This window comes from Triticum aestivum, chromosome 5B (assembly GCF_018294505.1).
Source record: "Triticum aestivum cultivar Chinese Spring chromosome 5B, IWGSC CS RefSeq v2.1, whole genome shotgun sequence".
Taxonomy (NCBI): Eukaryota; Viridiplantae; Streptophyta; class Magnoliopsida; order Poales; family Poaceae; genus Triticum; species Triticum aestivum.
The window spans coordinates 467,231,629-467,243,117 of NC_057807.1; the positions used below are offsets into that span (position 1 = coordinate 467,231,629).

Genomic DNA, 11,489 nt, shown 5'->3' on the forward strand with positions numbered 1-11,489 from the left:
CAGCATTCGCCAGCAGCACCTCGTCGGCCTTGATCTTCTCCTTCAAGGCCACCTCCTGCTCCCTGGCGCCGTCCAGCATTTGAGTCAAGGTGGTCAGCTTCAACTCAAGATCTGCATTGGAGTCCTTGGCGGTGCTAAGCTCCTTGCTCCTCTCGGCGAGACGACCCTGCAGCTCGCCATGGGCGTGGGTGTCCTTCTCGCGCTCACGCTTGAGCGCAGCAAGCTCCTCGTCGCTTGCCTTAAGATCGGCCTCCAGCTACGCCATCTTCGTCTCCAGCTCCTTCTTGGCGGCCTCGGCAGCTGCGGCAGCGTCCTTTGCTTCCTTGAGAGCCCCGCCAATTGCTTGCTCGCGCGCGGCAAGCTCCTCCTCATGGCTGTCAAGGTTGACCTTGCGCTGCGCCAATTCGCCTTCCTGCGCAGATAGCTTCTTGGCAGCAAGCCGCTGCTGCTCTTCAACCTCAGCCTTGCCGAGGAGGAAGGCTTTCCGCTCCTCGGAGAGTTGCTCCCGCTCCTCTGCTAGGGATCGGAGAGCTTCCTGCCTGAGACCCCGGAGCTCCTCCGCGTGCTTTTCGATGTCCACTCCCGCCTTCGCGATAAGCGCTTCTCGGGATGCCAGCTTGGCTTGTCGGGCGCGGTAGAGCGACAACAGCTTCCGCAGCAGCCGCTCCTCCTCAGGCTCGTCGCTGCTGTTGCTTGGCGCGTCAACCAGCGTCAGCCCAACGGAGGCGAGCACCTCTCCATCCAAGATCTCTCCTTCGACCGGCGCCCTGGAGCTTGACGCCCAGGGGAGCTTGATGAAGATACCGTCACCGGCCTTCAAATAGGCGCCGGGCTGGGGCTCTTCGGAGCCTGGCGCTGCAGCAGCGGCGGAGGGATCGGCGGTCGGCGTAGCACCTGACGCTCCTGCGGCCTCAGGGCCGTCAGTGCGATCGCCGGATCCCTCGCCAGCTTCTGCGGCGGCAGCTTTGGTGGCCTCTTCGCCGGCGGGATCATCAGCGCCGGCCTCTTCTTCGATGGCAGCGGCGTCGTTGTTGTTGCCGCGCGCGTTCTCCTCGCCGGCGACCTCGGTTTCCATCGGCTCCATGGCAGGTGGATCTGACAACCGAAGAGGGGAGAAAAGTCAAGCAAATATTCAAAAAAGAAAATCAGAAGAAGAAAAACCCAAGGGAAGTTCTCAAGCGAGAGGATTACCTGGATCTGCAGCCGCGGTCTCCGCCACCGGGGGGGTCCCTGGTGCTATCCCTTGCCGGAGAACTGTCCCTTGCCGGAGAACGCTCCCTTGTTGGGGAATCCTCCCTTGGTGGTGTAGTCGAAGCAGATGGCATTTCGGGAGCGGCTTCCGGGCACTCCTGGTGAGGCTGCTCTGCTCCTACACAAACCAACAGTCAGGTATCAGCAAAGCAAGAGCACCAATACGCGCCTGACAGCAAGAAGTAAACTATATACTTACGCTGGGGGCTGCGCTGGGGGCTGCTTTGGGGAAAAGTTGTCGGGTCCGGCAAGGTGGTCTCGGACACGCCCTCTGCTGTCGCGGTGGGTTCGTCCTCGATGACAATCACCGGGACCTTGGCTCTCTTCGCCGCTCTCTGGGCCAGAGTCCTGAAAAGGAATGGGTTCGGAGTAAAGCAAATCAGAGACAAGACAAAACAGCAAAAAATGAAGAACTACAAGTACAGCAAAGAATCTTACTCTTCTTCTTCCTCGTCGGAGCTGAGCGCGGAGAGGTCGAAGTCCGGCTCGCCTCCAGTGCGACGAGGCGGATGAGTAGGTTCCCTTGTCCGCTTGGCAGGGGCGGCGGCGGTGGACCGGGAAGACCCCGCTCCAGTTGCCGCAACGGTGTGAGGTGCTCCCGCGGCAACAGTGCTTGCCGCGGTCGAGCGCGTCGCGCGGTGCGGCGGCTGTTGACCCGTCTGCCGCCCCGCCACGTCCCCGGCCTTGCGGAGACGCCTTCTTGCTGGAGCTGGGGGCTCCGCTTGCGGCGAGCTGGCTGAAGGTGGGGAGGAGGAGGAGCCGATCCTCAACGGGTCGCTCGCGCCCTCGGCGGGCTCGCTCGACTCAGATTCAGGCCCGACAAGTTCTTCCTCGCCGACAAGCTCCTCTCGCTTGGCAAGGCTTGCCGCCTCTGCTGCCTCTGCCTCCTCCACGGTGAATCCAAACTCGCCCGCGGCAGCTGCTGCCGCCGCCTCTTCCAGCCTAGTGGCGATGCGCTGCATCTCCGCATCGGTGATGTCGCGAGTGAGGCTCTTCTGTTCATCGGGGCGGACCGGCACTTCTACTAAGCTATCAAAGAATTCCTGCACGACGTCGTCTGCAGGCTCTTGCCAAGTTGGAACAATTCCGTGCGAATCGCACAGCGGCATCATTGCACGGATGCGGTCGAGCGAAGAGTTGTTGCACAGCGGAACGACTCCCCTCGGCAAGATGAATGGATGTTGAGGATCGCGCTTGAACAGCTCCAGGAGCATCGCGTCCAATTCCAAGACAGTGAAGTTGAAGTTGAGGCCCGGGCGCAGCCTCATGATATCCGCCGAGTTCTGGAACTCCCAAGCGGGTCTCCTCCTCTCCTGAAGGGGGGCAATGCGGCGGCGAAGAAAATCTGCGCCAACGGCGCCTACGGTGAGCCCGACAAGCCTCAGGCGTAAGATCCGGGTGACGGCAATCTTCAGCCTATCGTCTTCCGGGGCCACGTTGCTCAAATCGTTGCCGCGCACTATTGGGGCTTGGTGCAGGGCGGTAAATGGCTGCGGGTTCTCCTCGACGATCCAGCACCACTCTGCTCTCCATTCTTCCCATTTGCTGCGGAGCTCTCCCTCCAAATAAGCATCCTTCTTGCCAGTTCTCGAGATCCAAGCGATTCCGCCGGCAAGGGGCTCCCCTCTCTCGACTCGGGGCATAAAGAAGTGGCGAAAAAGAGCTACGTTTGGAAGGACTCCGACAAAGTTTTCGCAGAGATGTGCGAAAACTGCCATGGTCAGAACGGCGTTGGGGGTGAAGTCAAGGAGGCGGAACCCGTAGGTGTTCATGATGTCACAGAAAAATTCAGAGAAGGGCGGGCAGAGCCTGCAGTAGAAGAACAGCGCGAAGAAGGGGTACCCGTTCGGAGCCAGTCTCGAAGCGGCAGCTGAGAGTACCTTCGTGCGCGGATGCGCTCGCGTCTCCGTCGACCAGAAGAGGTAGTAGTACTCCCTCAGCTCCTTCGCGTCAAGCTGAGGGGGAAAGATTGCCCGCTCCTTTCACAGCGCCGTGAGCCGCTGCGCCTCGGCTGACTTCACGCCCTTCCCCTTGTCGGCTTTCAGAGCCATGGCGGAGGTGGCGGGGGAGATCGACGGCGTTGGTGGTGCCGGTGGTAATGGGGGGCGGAGCGCTGCTCTCTTTCGACTTTGGGAAGAAGGGGGAGCGGTGGAGATTTCCGAGAATGGAGTAGCAACCGGCGAGATGGGCGAACCGCCCCTGTTTCCCCTGCTTATAAAGAGGGAGGGGACGGACATTCCGCTTTTTTGAATAAAGAAACCACCCATGATCTCTCCCACGACGCCGCATTCGACGCGTGCCGTTGGGGGAGGGCGCGGTGGATACGGAGTGAGATACGGCGTAACCCAGGCCGCGCGTGCCCGTGCCCTGTTTTGGGCCTAGCCCAACAGCGCTCGGCACCGTGTGTGGCCCAGGCCCGGGGGCTCCTGTCGGTGTACTAGAGTAGGGGTACCCTAGTATCCCGAACTTGTGCATGGGCAGTTGCAGCACCCCGCGGCAAGGCTTGCTGGGTGACCGCCAAGGCCCTCCGTGGTTCCTTTGGAGCCATTCAAGAACAAAGTATTCAAGCCAAGGAGACAAGGCCCCGGCAAGAGGAGCTTGCCGGGAAGGCCAACCAAGGCATCTCAAGGAACTTGCCGCGACGCGCCACGCATCCCGGCAAGGCCCGGTGAGCGACAAGACAACGACCGCGGCTAGGCGCTTGCCGCGACAAGCTACCACCCTGTACCCGCGCTCCAGCACATCCACCAACGTGTCGCCCTGGGGCCTTTCCAGGCGCGTGTGGCAAGAGGCTGTGCAGCCAGCGGTGCGAGGTGGCAAGCGACGCTGACAAGATTACCATCATGGCGAACGGTGGCGTCCCTGACAGTCCTTTTCTGCACTGTTTGGGCAACACAGACAGGCATTTAATGCCTTTGTCCCCTGCCGTCAGGGTTAGGTAGGATACACTGTACGGGTAGTTGTACCAACCGCAACTCCTCTTCCATTTTTACCCTTGTCTACGTTGCCACCTGTGGGTGACCCCTTGAGCATATAAAAGGAGGCCCATGCGCAACGTAGAGGGGGTTCGGCTTAGTTCGAAGGCAGAAAAACACTCACACTCGGTCTCGTTAGCTACTAGAGTGTACTGTAGCACTCAGCGCTCCCGAGCAAGAACATAATACACTAAAACATGCAGCAGTAGGAGTGTTATCTCTCCGGAGAGCTCTGAAGCTGGGTAAACTGCTCGTGTGCTTCGCCTCGATCCGCTCTTCGTGCGATCTCCGCCCCCCACCGAACCGAAAGGGGCTCGGTCCGCCGGTCCCATAGGTGTTCGTGGATCAGTTTCCCCGACATAATTCAAATCCGAACTACAAATACATGCTCCACTACACCAAAATGGCTAGAAAAAATGTACATGTGTGTCGTTGGGGTGCATGTTTAGGTCCCATGGAACGAATGAGAATGAATTCAACCGTCTCGCTGTCCTGCCTTGGCCACAAACATTGCGAATCTCGGTTTGTAAATATTTGTAAATCAAAAACTCACCAGGAAATCATGAAACTTGGCAGGGTGTCACCACGTGTTACATATAATTGTCCAATTTGGGCGAAGCTATATTACAAGCCTCTTACAAACTAAAGCTTCTCGCAACCCTCATGGTTTCGGTGGGAGAAACGATAATTGTTGCCTCTTCAAGCCTTGGACTTTGTTTTCTATAGGCAACATAGAATAACAGGAGTGTCGTGCCGAAATTTAAACTATTTAGGGTTTGTTTGGCCATTGTATATATTACTAATTAAGTTTCTACGTATTTAATGTAGTCCATAATTCAAATTTGAACTACAAGCACATGCTCCAGTGAAGCAAAATGGGTGGGAAATCATACATGTGTCATTGGATGCATGTTTAGGTGTCATTTAAGGAATGGGAATGAATTACAAACTTGTCGTCGTCCTGGAACACTGAGAATCTTGGTTTTTAAATCCTAGTAAATCAAAAACACACCCAAAAACATGAAACTTGGCATGGTTTCATGACATGGCACATATATGTCGTGGTAAAAAAATCGTCCAATTTTAGAAGAGGCGCACACATTAGTAGCCAATGAAGTCCTTTTTAAAACAAAAAGCTGACATGTTAATATCACAAACAGTTGTATTATATGAACAGTGTCAATATTTAACCATACTCGGTGGCGTGCATGCAGCTGTTTGATTAGACGGGACGAGCGCGAGAAGTCCACCGTGCAGGCTCGACGGGACGCGTGCGAGCAATCCGCCACGCAGACTCGAGGGGACGCGTGCATCCTGTCCACCTCGTAGGCTCGACGGGACATGTGCGGGCAACAAGGCCGCCCATGCTCACCGGGAAGCGAGCTCTTTCACCTCCATACACAAGCCGCCACCCGCATCGCTCACAACTTCTCCATTAATGGATTAATTAAAGCGCCTGGATGGAGGGTTTTTTTAGGGGTGGACGGAGTGTGTTTGGTTGTGATCCCATGGCAGCATTTGCTTTGTTCGTGATTTCAACTCGTATTCTGTCCTAATTTAAATTGCCACATAGGGCAACGGATAATATGATGACAAATAAAATGGCAACCGATAGTACGAGGACAAATTTACAATGGCGCAGATAATAATTGTCTTACATATTCCAGATAATTTTAAATGCCACATGCGGCAAAGCCCGGAAGACATGGGGGCAAGAGAAGAAGGAAATCACAGACAACGATCTTGATCGCCACTGTATCTACTCTTCGATGGATCACAGGGCAATGACATCCTCTGGCTCCTTCCTCAATTCCTCAAGACTTTGCTTGAAAGCAGCCATAGATTCCTTCACCTCCTGCTCGCGCTCGATCAGGAGCTTCCTCAAGTCACCCATCAGTTCCTCGACGACCGCTGTCAGCGTCATCCCCGAGGCACTGCTCTGCTCATGCATCATCTTCCAGCCAGCAACCTCCTCCTCCTTCTCGGCGAGCGCCTTGAGGAGCTTCGCATTGTCACCCATGAGTTGCTCGATAAGGCCGGTTGCCTTGTCAACCGAGGCATCATTGATCTCCAGCAGCTTCATCAAGTTGTCAACCAGCTCCTACTGCTTAATGAGGCCAGCGAGAATGTCGTCGTCGCTGGCCAAGGACTTCAGCAACGCCAGCTCGTCAAGATCACCGACGCGGCAAGTGTGCTTGTGAGAGCCCTCGTGTGCCCGTGAGAGCTTGTTAGAGGGCTCCGCGGCACACCGGGACATCTCTACTGCGGATGTCGCTTCGTGGCGGGACCTCTCTAGTGCTTCCGCGACCTTGGTCTTTGTTGCTTGGTTATATGCCCACCCGAAACTCCTCCTGCCGGTCATGGCGGAACAACTTGACAGGAAAGACCAGTTTTGTGGGTGATGAGGAGAGGAATTATGAAGTAATTTTCAAGTGGGTAGTTTTTATAGCCCGGTGCTAAGTGTGAACACATATTAGTTTCATCGGTGTGAACAGATTTGCAATTACTTATTACGTTGTAATATGCAATGTGATGAGAAACAAAGTCAAAATTTATTGATGGTTCTGGGCCTACAAAGCCTCGTTTCTGTTGTTCTGCCTCATTGCAAACAGTTCTTTTGGATCAACTGTATGCCACACATCGGAAGCCCAAAACGTGGGCCCTTGTTCTCGGATGTACGTGTACGTGTCTGCCCACTACCACAGACGGTCATGATATCACCATCGTGTCCTATGGATGCACCGTCGCATTTCCGACAGGGTGCCAGAAGGTTGACCACGTGGTTGCTCGTTGTGGCGTCCCTGCGTGCTCTGCTCATCGTTGAGGAAAATTTACGATGGCAACGGTTAATAATTGTCTTACATATTCAGGATAATTTAAAATGCAACATGCGGCAAGGCAGAAAACACTCGCGACCTACTTATGCATACAATTATAATAAAATATAGGCTGAAAAGTTGAGCCGGCAGTCTTCCGACGACGGTCTTCTCGGACTCCATGATTAGCATATCACCCTTGCGGCCGTTCATTATGTGTAACTTACTAATCATCGCATACGAGTACTCGCAGACGCATCGTGTGCGATACTCCTAGACACCGCAAGAAACTAGTTTGCATTTTTTTTAAGTTTTTTGTACAAATAGATTCACACACGAACTTGCTATAGTAACCGTCTGTGTTATAATTTCTCATCGCAAACAGTTCATCCGAGTGGGTTGTTTGCTGCATATCACACACATCTGGTTTACAAGAATCATTTGTGTTCTTTTGGCTGATCACAAATGTCGCATATCACACACATCTTGTTAAGATGAACTGTTTCCGTTCTCTTGCCTAATCGAAAACAGTTTGTCCGAGTGAACCGTATGCCGTTTCTATTGCATTCACTAATAGCACACAGTTCATCAGAGGGAACTGTATGCCGTGTATCGCGTACACATTGATATGGCTGCCCGTTTCTATTGTTCTTCCTCATCGCAAACAGTTCTGCTGGATCAACCGTATGCCCAGCATCGCACACGTAACTAAAATCTGAACCGTGTTTTATGTATCCGCCATCACAAACATTTTGCACCTTGTTTGACGGTTTTTTCACACCACTGTTTGTGATTATTGCATTGCACATAGTTTCGTCGAAGAGTCTCTGATCGTAGTGTCGTGTTAGCAGCATCCTGCAGTAGTGTACATCAACTTTGAGCATCCTATACAAGTTCAACTACATGATCAAGATCAACACCACCACCAAGGTATGTCATTCCATCTTAGAGAAGCTTTACCGCAAGACATGGGTCAAAGAAACTCAACAAGATGTGAATACATCAAGATACTTAAATGAAAAATAGCAACCCCATTTTGAGCTTAAATGATGAGTATGACCTATGATCAAGTGTCTTCACTTGACTCCTAATTCAATATGCTGTACATAGGAGACTTTGTCGCCGACCAATTCTAGATGAAGTTCTCTAGTTTTTCTCTGTGTTCTTGCATTTCGTCTCTTGCATGTTTGTTTCCCCTTTCAAAGAAATCCTTCATCTAGATTTCATTTCTTTTCTCAGTTATTTTCTGCATTGCCTGCATTTAATTCATTGCAAATCCTTCAGACAATTCCCTATAAATATTTGTGAGATCCTATTTGACTAGTGAGCTGAGATGACAAAATCCTTTCTTTGTGATGAACTCGGCCTCATCGATCCTTTCCTTTCGGACAGACCGAAATAACTCGGTGTTACCAAAGAAAAGGATCGGAGTTACCGATTTCACTACTGTGGAAACTTTTTGTCATTTGCATCTTGCATTTCGAATCCAGCTCCACTCGATGATTCTTATCCTCTACCTGCATCACATTTTTTATACTGCTTTGCCATGTGACTCAAGGACCGAACCTATTTGACTTATACTCCAGAAGATCCCTTCTTGGAAATTGATGTCAAATGGGGAGAGAGAGATCACATCAAAGCTTATCTTATGGGCCAAAGAGACCCTATGGGAGAGAGAGAGACATCATAGCTTTCCCAGATGCTTGGTAAACAAAGAGGAGAGAAGCCACATGTCTTTTAGAGGGGAAAGACATGTTAATTGAAGATGTTTCTTTGTGTCTTTCGCTGTGTTTTTCTTTTGCTTTTCATTTGCTCTGATTTTTCTATTGCCCTATCTTCTCCCATTATCCAATATCAGATTCAGGGAGAGAAAGACATCTAAGGGAAGAAAATCTTTGGAATTCATGGCATATCTTTATTCCTTGGGGACATGTCAACATCCAAATAGATTACTAAGTACTCACTCTCTACATGGCATCCCTGTCTTCTACTCTTATGGTCTCTCATTCTTGCTCTGATTAGTAGATGTTCTTGGGTTGTCTAACCATGTTTTCTCATGTTCATCTCTTCCAAAGTTAGCTCAAGACCACAAGGTAAGTATATGCATCACACTCATGTGCATGAGGATCTCTTGCTAATGTACATATTATTTGCAAGAAGAACTCATGAACATGTAGGTATATTCTCTGCATTTCACATCATTTGCTCAGATGCATATACCCAAGATACATGTAACTCATTGCTTCCTCTGACATGTTTATGCTTTCACATACTTTTATAATCTATCTTCACATGATTGCATACATGTAGGGGGAGCTAATGCATGTTGCATGTTCTTCCAGAGCTTTACTTGTCATACTTCATATGTTTATCTAAAGCTTTGATGTTTGTTGTCATCAATTACCAAAGAGGGGGAGATTGAAAGCACAATTGCTCCCTGGGTGATTTTGGTAATTAATGTCAACATATCTCTTGTTGGACTAATACTTCTACCTAGTATATTTCAGATAAGTTCAACATTGGAGTGGCATGACAAGAGGATGTGGAACCCCTTCAAGATGCTAAGGACAAACATTGGCAAAAGCTCAAGACTCTACATTTTCATTTTAGTGATCCAAGATCACATTGAGTAGTCAATACTATTAAGAGGGGATGAGGTGTTGCTTAATGGCTTGCTTGCTCAAAGTGCTTAGTGATATGCTCCAAAGCCCTCAACCACTTTCCCACTTCCACATATGTCCTAAACCGAAAGTCAAACTCAGCCCCACCGATGTGATTCATCTGGCGCCACCGAGTTCACCTGACATAGACACTGCCAAAAACCCTAATCAGTTTGTTCTCACTGATGGGATCTTGGTCTCACCGAGATGGCCTTGCAAACTCTCTGTTACCTATTGCAGTATTTTGGTCTCACCGAAATGTGCAATTAGTCCCACCATGTTTGCTTGGCCAAGTATGTGTTTGCTTATTGCTGAAACCGGTCTCACCGAGTTCACGCAATCGGTCTCACCGAGTTCACGCAATCGGTCTCACCGAGATGAGGTTTTTCCCTAACCCTAGCACATCGGTCTCACCGAGTTGACCTTGTCGGTCCCACCGAAAACTCTAACGTTCATATTTTCAACCATATCGGTCTGACCGAGTTTCACTATCCGGTCCCACCGAGTTTGGAAGATTGTGTGTAACGGCTAGATTTTGTGTGGAGGCTATATATATCCCTCCACCCCCTTCTCCATTTGAGCTAGAGCCATAAAAATGTTCCTACACTTCCACTACTCATTTTCTGAGAGAGAACCGCCTACTCATGTGTTGAGACAAAGACATTCCAATCCAACCACAGGAATCTTGATCTCTAGCCTTCCCCAAGTTGCTTTCCACTCAAATCATCTTTCCCTCCATATCCAAATCTATGAGAGAAAGTTGAGTGTTGGGGAGACTATCATTTGAAGCACAAGAGTAAGGAGTTCATCATCAACACACCTTCTATTACCTTTTGGAGAGTGGTGTCTCCTAGATTGGTTAGGTGTCATTTGGGAGCCTCCGTCAAGATTGTGGAGTTGAACCAATGAGTTTGTAAGGGCAAGGAGATCACCTACTTCGTGAAGATCTACCCAAGTGAGGCAAGTCCTTCATGGGTGATGGCCATGGTGGGATAGACAAGGTTGCTTCTTCGTGGACCCTTCATGGATGGAGCCCTCCGTGGACTCGTGCAACCGTTACCCTTCGTGGGTTGAAGTCTCCACCAACGTGGATGTACGATAGCACCACCTATCAGAACCGCACCAAAATCTTTGTATCTCCAATTGCGTTTGCACACTCCAATCTCATCCATTTACTTTCTTGCAAGTTGCATTCTTTACTTTCCGCTGCTCATATACTCTTTGCATACTTGCTTGAATTGTATTGTGAATGCTTGAAATTTTGGTAATCTCCAACCTTAACTTGAAAAACTTAAAACCTGCTATCTTTATTTGTTGAGGGTCTAATCACCCCCACCCCTCTAGACACCTCTTCTTGATCCTTTCACAAGTGCACTTGAAGCTAAAGTTGATTCCTGTTATGAAGGCATTGCTCTCGCACTAGAGTGGAGTCACGCCCCTGTCATCATCGAGACAGACTGCTCCATGCTGGCGAGCATGCTAAAGGAAGATGGTGTCAACCGATAGGTGATAGCGGCACATAAATGAAATCAAGCGTCTGCCGAGCTCTGGTCATGAGCACAAAATAGAGCTTATCAAATGTGAGTTGAACTTTGATAGTCACTCTCTTGCTCGATATGGGTGTTGCATGCCTTGTATGGTGGTCTGCCTGCGGTCAAGACCAGATGATATTGTCAAACTCCGTTTGGGTGTTAACCCTCAAATAAATTGGTTTTCCATTTGCAAAAAAGGATTATGTGGTACAAACATTGGTTATAGCATACATGTACTCCAACATAAACAATTAT

The 11,489-nt window shown here is 50.3% G+C and overlaps 1 pseudogene; it reads left to right on the forward strand.

The window, feature by feature from the left end:
• The window catches only part of LOC123116465 (auxin-induced in root cultures protein 12-like), a 33,682-nt pseudogene extending 22,474 nt beyond the window's left edge, over positions 1-11,208 (forward strand).
• Positions 11,209-11,489: the final 281 nt, after the last annotated feature.